Raw genomic sequence first — 18,743 nt, forward strand, 5'->3', positions numbered from 1 at the left:
TGCATGCATGTGTGTGGTGTGTGGTGTGTATGGGGTGTGTGATGTGTGTATATGATATGTGTGTATATGATATGTGTGTATGTGTATGTGTAATATGTGTTTAGTATGTCGTGTGTGGTGTGTATGGATGTGTGATGTGTGTGTATGATATGTGTGTATGTGTGTGTACTGTGTGTGTGTGTGTGATGTGTGTGATATGTGTGTGGTATGTGTGGTGTGTATGTGTGATGTATATGTATGGTATGTGTGTGTGTGGTATGTGTGGTGTGTGTATATGGTGTGGTGTGTGTGTGTGTGTGTGTGTGTGTGTGTGTGTGTGCAAAACAATAATAAAGAATAAGAGGCCATGAATTTGGGAGGATTAAAGGGCAGGCATATGAAGGGTTGGAGGAGGAAAATGGGATGGAGAAATGATGTAATTGTATTTTAAATGAAAACATAAGAGGTGTCATTTTCTTAAGCTTCAGAAGGTGGTTTGTGTCTTTCCAATGATTAATGGTGTTCAACATCTTTTTTGCATGTTTATGTGCTGTTCATAGTACTATATACCCATCACAGAATGAGTAATTAAAAAAAAATAACCCTTCACCCCAAAACTAGTAACATCAAGTTTTGACAGTGTGGAAGCCCTGGGGTTTTCACACATTAGTTACTTGTTGAGATGCTTAATGTCATGCTCAAGCAAGAAAGGGTTTAACAGTTCCTTAGGAAGGTATACCTATACCTACTGCATGACCCAACAATACTTTCTAAGTATTTTTCTTTAGAGACAAGGAAAATTTGTATTTACATTTAAAAACTGTAAAAAATTATTTAAGTAGCATATTAATAGTTGCCTCAAATTGAAGACAACCCAAATTTACTTCAGCAAGTGAATGGTTAAGCCAACTGCCATAAATCTCAATGGTGGACTATTCCTCAGTAGAAAATAGGAATAGACTCCTGATGCGTGAAAACCACGGAGGAATTCCCAATGTATTCTGGGTAAGTGAAATAAGCCAATCTAAAAATGTGGCCTGTGGCATCAGAATTTATGTGGTAGTTTTTAAAAGAAAGGACTGTCCTGACAAAAATCAAGTCAGTGGCTTTGGGAATATATGGATGTCAGAAACAAGACAAGGGTACGGTCACCAGAAACAGCACAAAAGGGATCACCTAAATTACTCATTACTTACTTGTCAAGAGAAGATAGTAGAAAACTATATCCTATGAGACCCGCATGCACACCGAGGTGCTGATGCACATAAAAGGCCTACCAGCTAGCACCACACAGAACAGATGTTTTTCTTGTAGATATTTATTTCCATCATTGGTCAACCATTTTGGATAAGGGAGAGGGTTTCTAAGGAATGGGTTCAGCTGAGTTAAAAATAGAATGTTGCCTGGATCTAGTCAAGGGATTAGGGATTATTTGGGGTTTAAATTTTCATCTTACCAGAAAGACCTGGTAGAGCTCACTAAATTCTCATCTTTAGCGTTGCCGTTGATATTTGCTGCCCTAGACTTATTTTTAACATCCATCCTTTCTCATGTGCTTTTTTTGAGTTTCCTTTATCACAAATTTTTCTCGAGAGTGATCCGTTGAGACTTGTGCGAGCTCTTGGCAATAGTTCCTTCTCCCTAGGGCAATTTGTTTTCCAGTGTATTCAATATGTACTGACAGGTTATATATACCGAAGCAACTACAGGTGTCAAGAACTGAGAAAAGGAATTCTCATATGTTGGAAACGTCTAATGAATCAGAAATATATATCTACCTCCTCTGGTTGAGTGTAGAGCTGGATAAGCAAAAATCAGATAATGGAAAAAAGGTTCTGTCTTAGTTAGGGTTTTACTGATGTGAATAGACACCATGACCAAGGCAACTCTTATAAGGATAATGTTTAATTGGGGCTGGCTTACAGGTTCAGAGGTTCAGTCCATTATCATCAAGGTGGGAGCATGACAGCATCCAGGCCGGCATGGTGCAGGCAGAGCTGAGAGTTCTACATCTTCATCTGAAGGCTGCTAGTGGAAGACTGACTTCCAGGCAGCTAGGATGAGGGTCTTAAAGCCCATGCCCACAGTGACACACCTATTCCAACATGGCCACACTTACTCCAATGAGGCCACACCTCCAAATAGTGCCACTCCTTGGGCCAAGCATATACAAACCATCATAGGCACTGTATGCCACTTGGTAACTTTACCAAAGGGGAATTGGGTTTATAATCCCTCAAGAGACTTGAGACCCCATGGAGGCCTGGTAGTGTGGGTGGAGACATCCTCTTGGAGACTGGGGTGTGGGTGGGCTCAGGAACTGTCGGAGGGTGGACCAGGAGAGGGATAACAACTATACTATAAAAACAAAAGATTAAAGATAATAATAATAAAAATAAAAGGCAAGTTTTTTATTTTTTTGTTGTTGTTTTCTTTTTAAGAAAAGTATTGTTCTCGTGAATAGCATTGATAACCCTAATGAGTAAACCAAGCAACTCTCAGAAGATAAGTCTCATGTTCTCTCTCATTTAGGGATTCCAGATTTACCAGATTGTACCATCTACACATGTAGGGCATGAAATGAAGGCAATATTTAGGTAAGGAAGAGGTCTGATGGGATGAGGCTCAAAATGGGAGGCAAGGCTTGACATGTGCTGTGGACTTGCGTGAAAAATAATTTAAAGGAAAGAAAATATGCATTTCTTTTTTTGTTTTTTTTTTAAAAAAAAAAAAAAAGCCTTTTCATACTTAAACTCTCTCTGGCTACAAGGACAGAGTAAAAGACACTGCCTTCTTTTCCTGACAGCTCTATGATCCTGTCTGACACAAATATATTTGCCCCAGGACTGCAGGAACATTCCAGAAGGACTGTGCTCAGACAGACATCTGGTCCCATTACTAGTGCTACGGCCAACTGGAAGCCTCAGTTCCCAGATCTATAAAATTAAGAGAGTGACTTCATTCTTAATGGCTACTATGATTTTTTTTAATCCTCAATTATAGAGATAAACCCAGGCCTGGTGCATGCCAGGCAAGCATTGTACCACCAAGCAGTTTGCCTGGCCTTTCCCAAAAAAATTTCTTAAAAAAAAAAAAAAGATGAAGTCTAAGTTGCAATCCTCCTGCCTCAGACTCCTTTATAGCTGAGATTACAAGGATGTGCTACCATGCCTGGCTAGGATTTTTTTTAAAAATTTTTTTCATATAATATGTGTTGAATAAAAAATTCCCCCATCTTCCTCCCTACCCACTCATCTCCAAGTTCTCTCTCCAGAAAAACCACTCTCTCTCTCTCTCTTTCTCTTTCTCTTTCTCTTTCTCTTTCTCTTTCTCTTTCTCTCTCTCTCTCTCTCTCTCTCTCTCTCTCACACACACACACACACACACACACACATACACACACACACACACACAAACAATAAAACCTCATAAAAATGAAAATAAAAATAAACAATCAAAGGACCAATAAGACAAAACCAAAAAACAACAAAAAACAACCAAACAACAACTAAAACGGTAAAACAAATTTAAAAACTCCACAAAAATACCATTGAGTTTGTTTTTTGTTAAACCATTTACTCCTGGGTATGGGGCCTGCCCTGGAGGGTGGTTGATATACCTGGTGATACACCATTGGAGGAAACTGATCTTTCCCGTTACCAGAGGGTATCAACTGTAGTTATCGTCTTAGTTAGGGGTAGTACCCCGTGTCTACTTTTCCTTTTCAGTGCTGTGAGCCTCTCTGCCTTGAACTTGTACAGGTCTTGCATGTGCCACCCCAAGACTCTGTGAGATCGTATATGCACCAGCCTTGTTATGTCTGGAACATACTGTTTCCGTAGAGTCATCTCCTCTGGCTCTTACGATCTTTCTGCCTCCTCTTCCATATAGATCCTTGATCCTTGAGGAGGCAGAGTCAATGAAGACATCCTATTTAGGACTGAGACCTGCTAGAATTTTATAGTCCTACCTTGACTATCACTGACTGCCTCGGGTCCTGATCTGAGATAGCTCCATCGTTTTGTGGTAGGAGAATGTTTCCTGATAAGTTGCACAAGGGACAGGAATGAGGCCCCTTATGCCTGACGCTTGTCTCCTCTGGACTAGGCAATCTCTAGGGTCATTCTAGTCTTAGCATCCCACCAGGCTATGATGGAGTCTCTTCTTGCTGTAGATGAAACCTTTGCCCTCAAAGTAGGTCAGCCATCTACAGTAAACAGATTGCTGTTCACATGTAGCGAACAACAATTTGAGGCACCATAAGAAACTTAAATATCACAGATTCTTTGTAAAACAGAGAAAAATCAGAAAAGCATTTCGCAAAGGGGAAGGGAAAATAATAGAAAACGAAATCCAACTAAAATTCAAGAGTTGATTTGAATGTGGCCTTATGTTCTGGCATCCTGTTAAGTCTTTTCCATGCCCGTAGATCATGGCTAGCGGTAAAGGAGTCACGGTGACCTGGTACCACTGTGTGAAACCCCTGGCATTAAAAAAAAAAAATTCCTCCTGAAAACATCTGGTGGAATCCTGAGATTTGTTTAGGATTCTATGAAGAGAGAAATGCTTTTGCAGGCTCAGTGAGTCAGACTTTAGCAGAGCAATCAAAATGATTGTTCTATTTAAAATTCACAGCAGAAACGATCACTTGAACGAGCCACAAAAGACATGCCTCTTCTCACAGAAAGGCATTCAGAGCCTGGTTGCCACCCACAGTTCCTCTCAGATGGAAGTTACTGGAAGCCAGTAAACAGATCAGCCCAGCTAAATTAGGGCAAAGGGGATGGTCACGTGTTTTAAAACGAAACCAACTTCTAGGACCGGAATGATGCTTTTGCTTTTATAGTTTACATGGAAATTGTGTAAAAGGACTGATGCTGTGAAGAAATTTATAAGGCACACTTATAAATAATATATTTCTTAAAGCTGTTTTCTGGCTTTTCTGCAAGTTGGATATAAAAACCTGTGCTATTATAATGTTTTTTTATTTGTATATTCAAAAATTCATCCACTCATACTCATTAGGACTATTCCTGCCATCCAAATGCTTTGAAACTTTTACCTCAGTGATTTCTGTCTTTTTACCCTCTTTTCTAAGTATAGTTAGATTACTCTTTAAAACATTTTTTACAGACTTAGGGTTCCAACAAGGAGAAATTAACAGGAATTGAATTTAACCTCTTGCCTGAACAGCTAACCTCTCAAAGTAAAGGCATTTGTTTATTTAGATACGGGAACAAAGAGCCTAGATGTAGTAACTAAACAAGCTTGGTCAGTGCCTCGAGAGTTTCCAGGCCAACCCACAGTGAAGAGAAACCTTAAGAGCAGAGCCAGAGAAATCCTTGTGTTGTGGAGCTGGGCAGAGTGCTAGAAAGGAGAGGTTCAAAGAGTGATCTGGGGGGTCAGCAGGGAAGCCGATTGTATTGTATTAGAATAAACTACAAACATTCATGTTATAGCACCTGGTCAGACAAAATATACAATGTCTGAGATCCGTCCTGAAGCATTCAGCATCCAGTAACACCATGAAGAGGAGAAAATCCTATCAAACCAAATTAATCTGCAGTTAAAAGATGTGTGAGAACCAACTGACAGAGCATGAGAACATTGCAATTCTATTGCCTATTTTCAAAGCTAGAAGAAATGTTGAACATGTGAATAGAGATGCAACAAACAAAAAGACCCAATCAGACATCAGAAGCAAAAATTAGAGGATCTATCATAGACATGAAACATACATACACACACACATATACATACTTACATGTATGTTATATATGTGCCTTATATATCATATACTATAAATGTATAATATATATTTATAAATATATATAATATATAAATGTTATAAACATATTTATAAATATATACTATATAATATATTTATATTTATTTAAATATATATTTTATGTAGCAGAGTTGATGGCACATTAAGTGTTTCTGAAGGACAGTGAACTTGAAGACATGACAACAGATGTCTAAAATGAGACAGGCTAAGAGGCCAGACTATAAGAAGAACAGGGGAACCAGTACAGCAACTCAGAACGACCAAGTCTGTGCTTGAGTTCGTGAAGGAAAGTGGAGGCTACAGAAATGTATAGTTGGGGAATAACAGACAAAGGCTCTCCGATTCAAGAAAACTTTAACCTGTCAAGAAAGTCAAGAACCTGGGGTTGGACCACCTACCTGTTCCATGGTGCCAGAAGCTCTGGGTTCTACTCCCAGCAACAAAGGCAAAACATTGATCCCTGTAAACCACACCCATTACATATGGCTGTAGTCTAGTGGGATGGGAGCTGAGAAGGGAGGGTCTCGATGGTAGGACTAACTTGGGCTTCATTCATAACAAGACCCTGTCTGGAAACAGCAAACAAACAACAGCTAAGAAACCCTGGAGGCCCCCAGAAGGAAGAATGTAAAGAATACAGTACCAACACATGGCATAAACAATAAATATCAGTCACAATGAGAGAAATTTTCATAAGTTTAAGGACAGAGATGATATCCAATATCTTGTCCAAAGCAACACCATTGGAAACAAAACAAAGCAACCTTTTAAAGGACCGGCTGGCAGCAAAGCCTGCCCATCTAGAATTCTGTACCCAATGAAGGCATCTTTCAACACAATGTAACATGAAGCTTTGGTCCAGCACTGAAAGGTGGGAAGGGTTTAATACAGGTCACCTTGCATTTGTAGAAGGAGTCCCAGGAGTCCTTCAGGCACACATGAAGAACACCTGAAAATTTGCTTAGACATAAAGGTGAGAAAGTCCTGCCGTCAGACTCAGACATCTCCCGGGAATTTTACAATGTAATATGAACAGAGGAAGGATGCAGAGTTGTAGCGTATGTGGAAGCAGCCGGTGTAAGGACTGTATAAAAACCAAGAGGAGAGATGAAAATCAAGGACTGTGAGGTTCTTGTGGTTCATGAGAAAAGGTAAAATTATCACTTAAAGTTAGTTTCCTCTGAGTTAAAGATGTTTATTATAAACCTCAGGGAGCGTCCTAAAACAAGAAAACAAGTTTATCCAAAAGAAGTCAGAAAAAAACAAAGCAAACAAACAAAAACCAAAAACCAAAAAAAAAAAAAAAAAAAAAAAAAAAAAAAAATACCAAGGATGGATAAAGAGGATATGCAACAAGAAAAAAAAAAAACAATGAAATATTTAAAGTTTGCTATAATAATAATCTCACGATGTGCAAATGATCTAAACACGTCAAAGTAAAGGCAGAGTTATTATTTTGAATAAAATGACATGGATAAGAGTCCTATCACACTGAAAGGCACAAATAAATTGGAGAGTAAAATTATAGGTGTTGTGTGTTACAGTCACGATAAGTAGATTTCAGAGCTAAGGATCTTATTCAAAGATCAATAAATTATAATATCAAAGAAAACTTGTGTTGCTAGTGTTATCTAAAAGAAGCAGTCTATAAGGAACACAGTTTGGATGTGATCTAGCCTTTCTACCTCTTGGCATTTATTCATGAGAAATATGCGTGTGTATGCTCATAGAAAGGCTTACCCAGAAAGATTCATCAAAGGTAGTCTTGCCACAGCCTCAAAACAGAGTCCACCCTCATGTTCATGAATCACTAAGCAAACCGTGCCAGGCCCCATTCGATGGAATACTAGTTAGTAATAAAAGGAATGAACTTGATGCATGCATGCGCTTCCCGAAGGACTCTGAGAATAGTTGATCGGTTTAAACAAATGGCAAAAGGAGATGCAGCCTTATAATCCTATTTGCATACAAGCCTAGGAAATGTAAATGAGCGCACAGTGACAAAGAGCAAATCACCGGTTGCCTGGTAACCACTAGCAACAGGGGAGGCAGGGAGGAAGGGGGTGATGACCAAGACCCACAGTTTAACTTAGGGGAGTACTGTGCAGAGTCATTATCTTAACTGTGTAATAGATTCATGGTCACATAGAACATACGCATCCAGACAGCATAGATCATGACGTAAAATTATCTACTTTAAAGCCTGAAGTTCCCCGCATATCGATTAAAATTCGGTAAAACTGTCAACAGGTGGAAAACAGTAGTGTGCAGATAAGGTATTTCCTCGGGGTAATTAGGATGCAGATAAGTCATGTTCTCTCTGCTTTGCCTCTTGAGCATCACCCTCTCCTTCTATCAACAGAACAGCACACTTGATAACTGTCTCAGACAGAAAGCACTTGCTCACTGAGGAGCTTACTGGCTTTGTGTTTACTGGCTGTGTTAGTCAAAAATACTGTGTGTCAGCTTTCAGTATCTGTACGATTTTAATCTTTCCTTTAAATTGAAATTGGCAACCTCGTCCCAAATCACCCAAGCCTTTTTTTCAAGGTACATTTGCGAATGCCCATAGACTGTAAGAACCTCAGGCATCTCTGGTTTGCTGGGGTTTTTTCTTTGTAGAGATGCAGGGATGGTGAAATGGTGACATGCTTTGGGTAATGCAAGAAGTGGAAGCTGAACTCGCATCTGATGACGCCGAGAGTGAATAGTTCAGCCTTTCAGAATCTGCGGGGCTTCAGTGTAGAGACCAATTAATCAGTATTTGCTAAGTTCAGACTCAATGGCACAGATTGATATTCTGACGTGGTATTCTGTTTTACTGTCCATTGACTTACGGTCATCGAAGTGAACACTCTGGTAGCATCCTGATTACCTCTGTTTCCTATATAAGCAAGCTTTTGGGGTGTGGGGGGATAGTAGGAAGAAGGTAATCTGCCCTGTGTCTTTTGGTTCTGCCATTTATACTCTTACATGTAGGACATGGCCCATTTGTTTCCATTGATACAAACATGAACAAGGGGCAACTCTGCTGTTCTTATCTGTTTTCCCTCACTTCTGCATTTCTCATTTCCCTGGATCTTTATCTGCCGCTATGTATTGGTTGACTACATAACCAGCCACAGCTTCTCTAGGGTTCCTGGGCATATTCAAGTCTTCTTAAAGAGACTTGACAAATAAGACATGCATGGAGGCTAAAGGGAGAAAGAGAATTCATGTAAAGTTGAAAGGAGGGGAGATGGGCACACAACACAGATCCATCAGGATGAATGCGGACATCATGTGCATAAACTAGTTATTAAAATCCCCAACAGTAAATAAAGGGATAAGAGTCTTGTCATGATCGCACACACAGGATAACCGAGTCTTCTCAACCCAACACTTCCCGTTCATCTACCCTTCCAATTCCTGTCTAAAGTGGGATCACATGACATGTGTCTTTTAAAGAAAGTCTCACTCCATAGCTCAGATTAGCTTCAGCTCACGGAAATCCTCCTGCTCCGGCTTCCCAAGGGTTGTGATTATAGATGTGTGCCACTATGCACAGGCATTATGAACTCTTTATGTAGGTTCTCTCTTCAGAACTTCTCGTGATCCGCACGAGCAGCACCGGAAGTAAAGGCCAATCAGGCGAGGATGCCGCAGAGTCTGCAAAGTAGTTGGAGCATGGTTTGAGGGATGCTGTGGCAGTTCATAGTAGTAAGAGCTATGGGTCTTACTGGAACACGGTGAAGCTCACTATTTGCATTTTCCTCAAATTTCATGGGTGATATTCCTGTCTGTGGATTTTTGTTGGTAAAACTTGGTTAGACAAATACTTCTTTTGTGGCTAACAAAACCCCCAAATTCCAGTTCTACAATTTATTAACTAGGAGTCCTGGGTAGAACCCAATGATCTCATATATAAAATAAGAATAGTAATAAATGGTTTTATATGAACTAATGAAATAATATACATAAATATATGTAATTAATATATATTAATTAACATACATAAATGAGTGCTTAACTAATATTAGTTTATTTTTCTGAATACACATTTCTTCTTAATCTAAGGCTGAACTAGAATGTATCACTCTTTTAACTCCTAATCTGAATATCAACAACTCCACATATTTAAGACTATAAACAAATATGTTGCATGCCTCCACTCTGGGACCAGCTGCCAGTCCCAGAAGCGTTTGTGCCATCTGACAGTTGAGGCATGAGTGAACACTGACACAGTTAATCATGAGACAAGACCTGCAGATGGAAGACTTTGAAACCTGGAGTAAAAATGTGGCTCAGAGCCCACGCCTGCCACCAACGTTGCATCCTGTTTGCTAAAGTAAAAACATCTCTTTAGAATGAACTAGAAACCCCAGACCATCCCTGCTTCTAGGCAAGTATTTAGGGTAAATCCCAACCCATTTTTAAAAATATCTAGTCTTAGTTCTCAGCCTCTTATTTCCATATTTACCCAAAAGAGAGATCCTGCAAGGTATCCTGACAGTTGTGGAGGATTTAAGCACTAGTTCTGCACACACTCAGGCAACACAAAAGAACATCTTTTCACAACAAGAACAACAAGCAGCAATACTAAGGAGCAGCCCAGCTGCTCAGATACACACTCACAACTCAGCCCTAGGAGCCTTGTGAAAATCCATCTTCGTATTCATCACAGTTCAAAGCCAAAGAGGCTATGCACACACTCTGACTGGGCGCCTTCCAGAAAAACATGAGCCCTGCAGTTGTTACATACCTGCCACCGAGCCTGCTGTTGCATTCCTAATCTGCACGCCAGGAGAGGTATCACCAGCCTTTAGCATGGCACCAGAAAGCATGAAGGGAGGAAGCTCACCAAGCATTGTCATGTGCCACAAGAAGTCAAAAGGCACTGTTTTAAATTGGTAATTATTTTTAATCAAAATTACACACATTTTTAAAAGCCTGGACTGTTAACTGCTTTATAGTAAGACTAGAGAGCTTACACTCATTCCCAGTGACAGCAGCCTCTTCCATCGAAGGCCACCTCTTCCAAATCTCTCATCTGCTGCTTCTCTCTACTGCCACCCGAAAGAGCTTTAGGCTTGATTTTACCGGTATAAGGATAATAATTTTGTTTTATTCTCTGAACATACTTTTTGTTCCTAGATTATCACATCTCTTTTGAAGAATACAATTTACTTTGAGTCTACATTTACCCCTAAGCTTATTATACATCCCCTAACAGTCAATATTTCGATAGTCACCTCCACACATTATCCATCACATGACTTTGCATTTCATTTTTGCCACTGGAGATCTCCTAGGTGCTACTTGGGCCATCAAGTTAGCTGGTTCAAGTTGGACACACACGAATCTGAATCTGACCCATCTCTTGTCTTACTACATTTTTTGAGTGATGGTTAGCTCATTTTTAAGGGCAAGATAAGATTAATTACAAAGGGCCCACAGAGACGGGAGTGGGGGGCCGTTTACCAATGATTTCATTTACGATTTAGGAACATCCAAAATAGAAAATTAACAATTTACACATGCATGGTAATGGCAGTAGCTGATCATTCTCTCAAATGGCAAAATATAAACAGCCTGATAAAGCAATCTAAAAATGGTACTCTCCAGATGAGAAACCAAGAGGCTGGGAGAAGCTTTAAAACTTTCCACCTCCCCCCACCCTTGAGCCCCATAGCGTCTCTGATGGCCAATTGTCATCTGATTTTAGAAATTCACTATAATTGAATACTATGTATAATTAGCAAGGAAAATCAATTCAATGACCATGAAAAACGAAATGAGCTATACACTCACGGGGAACATTCATAAAGCCTTCTCTGCTGGGTTTAGTTACTGCTTTCTCTTCAAAATAGCAGCACTGAAGCATTTAAAAATGCCTGTAATTGGGGTCAGTGTATGGTCAGACACCCCACCCCCCAAATGATCTCAAGCCAACCAGCATATGTTGGGCAGTACTCGTCTGTTAAAATAAAACTTTGCCTTCAACGAGCATGTGATGCCTCTAACTTTCCCATTAAATAAAGTTAATGAGTTTCTTTTTACCGAAGTGCTCTAAAGGTGTGAGTCTCGGGAATAGAAGTCTCCATATATCAAAGTCTGTGTCTAAAAGCGATACTCTTGCAAGGACACGAAGTGTACGTTCATTTCACTGCCCCTTTAAAAGCAAAAATAAAAAAGTTTGACAAGAAAAGGCAAGAGATGAAGCTCAAGGTTCTTATCCAGAGAGACACATTTTTAAAAAAGAAATCAGGGACAAAATTCAATGTCACAGTCAAAGGGGACAGCGAGGCAGAGGGGTAGGGTGCTGGGGTTTTGCCCAGCTTGCCCTGGAGAGGCTTGTGCTTGCTCTGTGGCCTGGGAAGAGACAGAAAGGAACACTGACTTTTCTGAAAGATGCTAACGTGTCCTGAATGTCAGAGGTCGCCTGCTCACGCCCCTGAGTCCAGTGTGTACTGACAGACACGTCTCTAAAGCTGCCACTTGGTCTCCCTGAGTATCAGTATCTTAAACTGCAAATAATAGCGTTGCTTTCAAGAGCTGTTCAGAGAATGGAACTTCACAGAAACAAATTGTATTCACAGAGCTCCCATAGGGCCTTGAAGATTCAGGCCACAAGCACATGAGCATCTCAGAAGCTGCTTCCGCTCCCGGAAAGTCCCCAGATCAATGTGGAAAAGTCAAGGCAAGATTTCTTTCCTTCTTATCTTTCCGTCTACAGAAACTCTTCTGCCCGGCTACTCCAGTTCATTCTAGCCATTGGTGACTTCTCATTTCTAAACGTTAGCTGGGGTCTGGGGTTCTGATCCATTCAAAGAATCACATCTTAAAGCCATTTGGCTTCTTCCTCTCTCTAAGTGGAAATCTTCTCTAACAACCAGCTGAAGAGCTCCTTAAGGAAAGCTGTAAGGGGCTAGAGAAAGCGCCCAGCAGTTGAATGAGCTGCCTGCTCTTGCAGAGCAGTTTGATTTTCCATACCCACACAAGGCACCTATAACTCCATCTCCAAGGGATCCAATGCACTGCATGGATACCTAAATGCACACCCACACACAAACAGAAAAATAAACTGCCTGCAAATTACATTCAATTTGAGAGGACAGGGCTCAATATACTGATGTCTGATGCCATGTCCAGAGATTCTAAGATGGTTGGTCTTAGGTAAAATGTGAGAACTGTAGAGTTTGAACATTCCTGTAACTTAACATTGCTCCCTGCTCTCTGTTAAGACAAGCACTTCTATAAAATTGGGTAGAGAGAGAAACATGGCTGGTCCGAGAGGAGTCTGGGATATTTAGAAGCTGAGCAGTCTCTTTGTGGGGAGCGGGTGTGGCGGCAGTCCCAAAGGCGCCAGAGACTGCAGCTAAGTCATATGACTTGCACCTGACTTCCTCATATAAGACACAAACATCTTGAGTGCTGCGCAGGTATACCAGGATACAGGTGAATCCAATTTGGTGGAGATTTGCCCCTGCTGCCCTGATTAGCTGAAGCCTCGTGACTGGTGAGGGGGCGTGGCCTGCGGTGCGTGGATGAGAGAGAGTATAAAAGGAGTGAGAGGCCCAGGGTTCGGGGGAGATATAAAAACAAGGGGGAGATATAAAAACAAGGGAGATATAAAAACAAGGGAGATATATAAACAAGAGAGATATAAACAAGGGAGATATATAGAGAAAGAAGAAACAGGACTGAATAAATGTGTGCAGAAGGATCCTGTAGCAGCGTCGTTCTTCCTGGCCAGTTGAGCGCGCGTAACAAGTGGTGCTGAAACCCGGGAAAAGAAACATCTTCAGGCACGAGCGAAGACCCCCTGCTACAGGAAGGATTCAGAACTGCATCACGGGGAAGGAGTGGTTAATAAAGGTTCCCGTGAAACAGACTGTTGAGAAGGATCCGGCGTGGATTCAGAACTCTTCAGCTGGGGAACGGTACTGATGAAGAGAAAGAAGAGAGATGAAGACTGAATAAACTGCTGTTAGAAGGACTGGTGGTCGCGTCGTTCTTGCTGGTCGAGAGCGGGCGCGACAATTGGTGGCCCGTACGGGGAACCGACTCCCCCACCGAGTTCAGAACTTTCAGCAGTCAGTGGTTGCCGGCAGGGTAAGTTCACAGTGAGTGAAACTTGCGACTCCAGGAGTTTGGGAAGGACCTCGGATAAAATAGAGGTGAGCATAAAGTTGCCAGGAAGTAGGCACAAAGTAACCCAGGAGTTTGGGAAGGACCTCGGATAAAATAGAGGCAAGTATAAAGTTGCCAGGAAGCAGGCACAAAGTAAAGATAAGGTTCACGGCTTTGGGACAAGTTAAGGTTCCTGGTTTGGGGACAAGTTAAGGAACTATGATAACCTCAGTGTAGTGATCAATAGATCCTCGCTGTGTAGTTATGCTTTTTTCTCCCATTGACCCTTTGTGGGTAGGTCTGATAGTTTTGGTCTTGTTTGTTCTGATATATGGACTCTGTTACTGTTTGAAACTGTGTGTAGAGGCAGTCAAGACAGGTCAGAAAATCCTTACAGAGCAACAAGAAATTATGTCAGAAGAGGAAAAGGGCTTAAAAAGAAAAAGGAAAAAGAAAGGAGACACAGTGTTATCAGGTAGACAGAAAGGACAAAATAAAAGAGCTGAGGCGGAGGAGGAAGGCGAATTAGCTTCTGCGTCCTCTCCCTATGCCTCCTCAGCAGCCACCTGTAGGTGGACCTTCTGTCTGGAGATTTGGAGAGGATCGACCAGATCAGGTGTTGACGTGGGCGAGAGGGTCTGTTTGTGTGTTTCCACAGGACCAGACGGAACCTCTTTGGGTGCTGGAGAGATTGGTGAGACACTGCAAGAATGAGGCTCCTGATCCAGTTGCCCCTGTGGATGTGGTGGATGATCCCACAAGCACAAAGGATGGAGCCGAGATGAGAGATCCTTTCGGTATTCCAGAAGCCGATACCAGCTCGACATGACATTCAAATTTTTCCACGCTTTTTGATCCCTGAATTCCCCTTAAAGAGATAGCCTCTCTGGCTATCTATCCCTTGCTTTAGGGAAGATGAGCGGGGGTGAGAGCCCTGGGATGTATGCTTGTTATAGTGTGTGTGTGTGTGTTTTGTGTTTGGCACATGTGTTAGGTGCAGAGTGTGCGGCCCGCACTTTCGCCATGGTAGCGTAGGCTTTTGCTGCAGTGGAGGCGGGGCAATCTCCTCAGATTCGGTTTGCCACTCTAAAAGAAATTATGCTGCGTTATGCCGTGGGTTGCGAGGCTAAGCACTGCACAGAGGATAGCTTGCTGTTGGCATCCTGTGGAAGGCACATCTGATTGCATGAAGGTTCAGTGTCCTAGTTCCCTTCCCCCAGGAAAAACGACACGGGAGCTGGCCAAGACCTCTCTGGGTGATGAGCCTAAGGGATGGTTTTGTGTAGGGCCCCTATGCTTGCACACTGGGGATCAGACCTCTACCTTCACCCATGAGGCTTGCTTGCAGCAATTAAGATCTGGCCATAAGTTAATTAACATCCTGGCCTTTTGATGCACCTGCCGCAAGCAAAACACAATCTCCCCAGGAGTGGCTTGGCATGATTGAGAGGTAGTCAGTGATAAGACTCCCTGGGCATGTCACCAACCTAAGACAGGGATCAAACCAATGCTGTTTGTCACCCAAGGACGGGTAAGGGACATGGCTGCTGGGGGCTTTCTACAGACATTCTCTCTGCCAAAAAAGAAAAAAGGGGGAATTGTGGGGAGCGGGTGTGGCGGCAGTCCCAAAGGCGCCAGAGACTGCAGCTAAGTCATATGACTTGCACCTGACTTCCTCATATAAGACACAAACATCTTGAGTGCTGCGCAGGTATACCAGGATACAGGTGAATCCAATTTGGTGGAGATTTGCCCCTGCTGCCCTGATTAGCTGAAGCCTCGTGACTGGTGAGGGGGCGTGGCCTGCGGTGCGTGGATGAGAGAGAGTATAAAAGGAGTGAGAGGCCCAGGGTTCGGGGGAGATATAAAAACAAGGGGGAGATATAAAAACAAGGGAGATATAAAAACAAGGGAGATATATAAACAAGAGAGATATAAACAAGGGAGATATATAGAGAAAGAAGAAACAGGACTGAATAAATGTGTGCAGAAGGATCCTGTAGCAGCGTCGTTCTTCCTGGCCAGTTGAGCGCGCGTAACAAGTGGTGCTGAAACCCGGGAAAAGAAACATCTTCAGGCACGAGCGAAGACCCCCTGCTACAGGAAGGATTCAGAACTGCATCACGGGGAAGGAGTGGTTAATAAAGGTTCCCGTGAAACAGACTGTTGAGAAGGATCCGGCGTGGATTCAGAACTCTTCAGCTGGGGAACGGTACTGATGAAGAGAAAGAAGAGAGATGAAGACTGAATAAACTGCTGTTAGAAGGACTGGTGGTCGCGTCGTTCTTGCTGGTCGAGAGCGGGCGCGACACTCTTCTCAGATGCTAATTATCTGGCAAACTTACTGAGCTGACTCAGGCAGTCCAGGCCTTCAGGGACACATGTTTTGTGCAGCCAAAGCCCAAGTCTCTACTGGTGAGCACATTTCTCTGGGCATGGGGGATTCAGATACTAGAAGGGAATCTCTGTTTCAAGTCCACATTGATTTTAAAACCTGATAAATCTGCACATGTTGATTCTAGCCATGGAGACAATCCTAGACCAAATGTGTTCCATGCTCAGGAGCCATTGATAAAAAGAGATGGTGTTTTAGAAGCAACGATGTGTAATGGAAAACATCCATGTATGACTATCATGGTGTGAGTATCAATGTATAAATATAGTGTGATGGTTTGTATATTCTTGGACCAGAGTGGCACCATTTGGAGGTGTGACCCTGTTGGAATAGGTGTGACCTGATTGGAGTAGGTGTGTCACTGTGTGTGTGGGCTTAATATTCTCATGCTAGGTGCCTGGAAGTCAGTCTTCCACTAGCAGCCTTTGGATGAAGACGTAGAACTCTCAGCTCCTCCTCCACCATGCCTGCCTGGATGCTGCCATGCATCATCCTTGATGATAATGGACTGTCTGTACCTGTAAGCCAGCCCCAATTAAATGTTGTTTTTTTGTAAGACTTGCCTTGGTCATGGTGTCTGTTCATAGCAGTAAAACTCTGACTAATACCTATAGTGTTACCTTCAAGGGCCTTTCTGGGAATGAAACTTCACCAAAACAAATTGTATTCACAGAGCTCTGGGTAGGGCCTTGACAATTCAGGCTACAGCAGGTAAGCATGGTAGAAACTGCTTCCATTGCGGAATACACAGTGTATCAGTGTGGAATACATTTGTACACTGAGAACAATATACTCTGTTCTCAGTGACTTTATACTAAGTGAATTAAGGTATGAAACCTAGCAAACAAAATAAGAATATCAAGAGACATACATACCAATGGCTACTTTTTGAGGTTGTTTGGTATTTTCACAGCATGCAAAGCACAGTGCCACATGTTTGACTGCCACTGTCCCCTTAGTCCTGTCAACTCTGTGAGTCAAGGGCATAAGATGTCATATTCATTTCATGCATTAGGGATCTAAGATGTGGAAAGGTCCAATTTTTATATTGATGAACATATAAAGGTAGCGGTGACTCTCCTGAGCTTGATATCAATATGCGGGAATGTGGACCAGGGATGGATTCAGAGAGATAGTGTGATTTCTGTGGGTCCTGGGATGGTGGATTTGGCGTTTTCATCACATGAATATCAACAGGTCAGAAGCCTTTCAAGAGACTGGATCAAAGATGGCTACAGAAAATACCCAAGGTCATCTCCAAGAGCAACCTTCAGTCCCAGAGAACTGCAGGGATCATGTTCTGCCTCCGGGCATCATGCTAACATCTGAGTGGCTTAATCCAGAGTGAATCCACTGTGGGGTTAATTCCATTATGAAATGAAAACTCTGACTACCATTCCTCCTGTTATGATTGCTTGGAAAAAAAATGTTTCCCTAAGACAGTTCCCATGAAACACTGTTTGTTATGTAGTCTTTCATCCTTCCCTTTATTTGAGAGCCATTTTTGTTTAGTGTTTATCACATAAATAGCAATGATGAGCAAAACCCAGCCTCTGTCCAGTACAGTGGTGGAACATGAATCACCTGGGGCCCTTTAACTAAACATGTCAATATTCTGACGCACTTGAGGCTGGAGGAAGGGAGTCTAATACATAAAATTGAGATCTACTGTGGGTCTAGTAGGAAAATAGCATTTACCAAAGCTCTGTGGTAAGAGATACAAGCAAATGTAAGAAGACAGAGACAGAAGGATTGCAAAGAAGAGCACCATATGCGAGGAGTCCTGGGGATTGGGTAAAAACAGGATTTAAGAAGTAAACAGACAAGTCCCTTCTGGTCCACTTGAGCACCGGGGTGCCTTGCCAGTGGAGTCTCCGGACACCCACAAGGACCCACACAGGATTCCCCACGGGATCCTAAGACCTCTGGTGGGTGGAACACAGCATCTGCACCAATCCAATCACACGGAACCTGAGACTGCATTAACTAGGGAAGCAGACAACCTGGCCTGACCTGGGGCACAAGTCCCTTCCGGTCCACTTGAGCACTGGGGTGCCTTGCCAGCGGAGTCTCCGGACACCCACAAGGACCCATACAGGATTCCCCATGGGATCCTAAGACTTCTGGTGAGTGGAACACAACTTCTGCCAGGAGGCAGGTTCGAACACCAGATATCTGGGCACCTTCCCTGCAAGAAGAGAGCTTGCCTGCAGAGAATACTCTGATCACTGAAACTAAGGAGAGAGCTAGCCTCCCAGGTCTGCTTATAGAGGCTAACAGAGTCACCTGAGGAACAAGCTCTAACCAGAGACAACTATAACGGCTAGCTTCAGAGATTACCAGATGGCAAAAGGCAAATGTAAGAATCCTACTAACAGAAATCAAGACCACTCACCATCATCAGAACGCAGCACTCCCACCCCACCTAGTCCTGGGCACCCCAACACAACCAAAAATCTAGACCCAGAT

The 18,743-nt window shown here is 42.4% G+C and overlaps 1 long non-coding RNA gene across 2 annotated transcripts in view; it reads right to left on the minus strand.

The window, feature by feature from the left end:
• D630013N20Rik (RIKEN cDNA D630013N20 gene) overlaps positions 1-11,628 on the minus strand; it is a 54,915-nt gene extending 43,287 nt beyond the window's left edge. The window contains exon 1 of one of the 2 annotated variants that reach the window (NR_045292.1): positions 11,558-11,628. This is a non-coding gene — a long non-coding RNA (RIKEN cDNA D630013N20 gene). Of the gene's footprint in view, positions 1-7,507; positions 7,591-11,557 lie in introns of those variants that run through there. The other variant, NR_045291.1, reaches the window with a different exon arrangement.
• Between the last annotated feature and the right edge of the window lie 7,115 nt (positions 11,629-18,743).

This window comes from Mus musculus, chromosome 10 (assembly GCF_000001635.26).
Source record: "Mus musculus strain C57BL/6J chromosome 10, GRCm38.p6 C57BL/6J".
Taxonomy (NCBI): domain Eukaryota; kingdom Metazoa; phylum Chordata; class Mammalia; order Rodentia; family Muridae; genus Mus; species Mus musculus.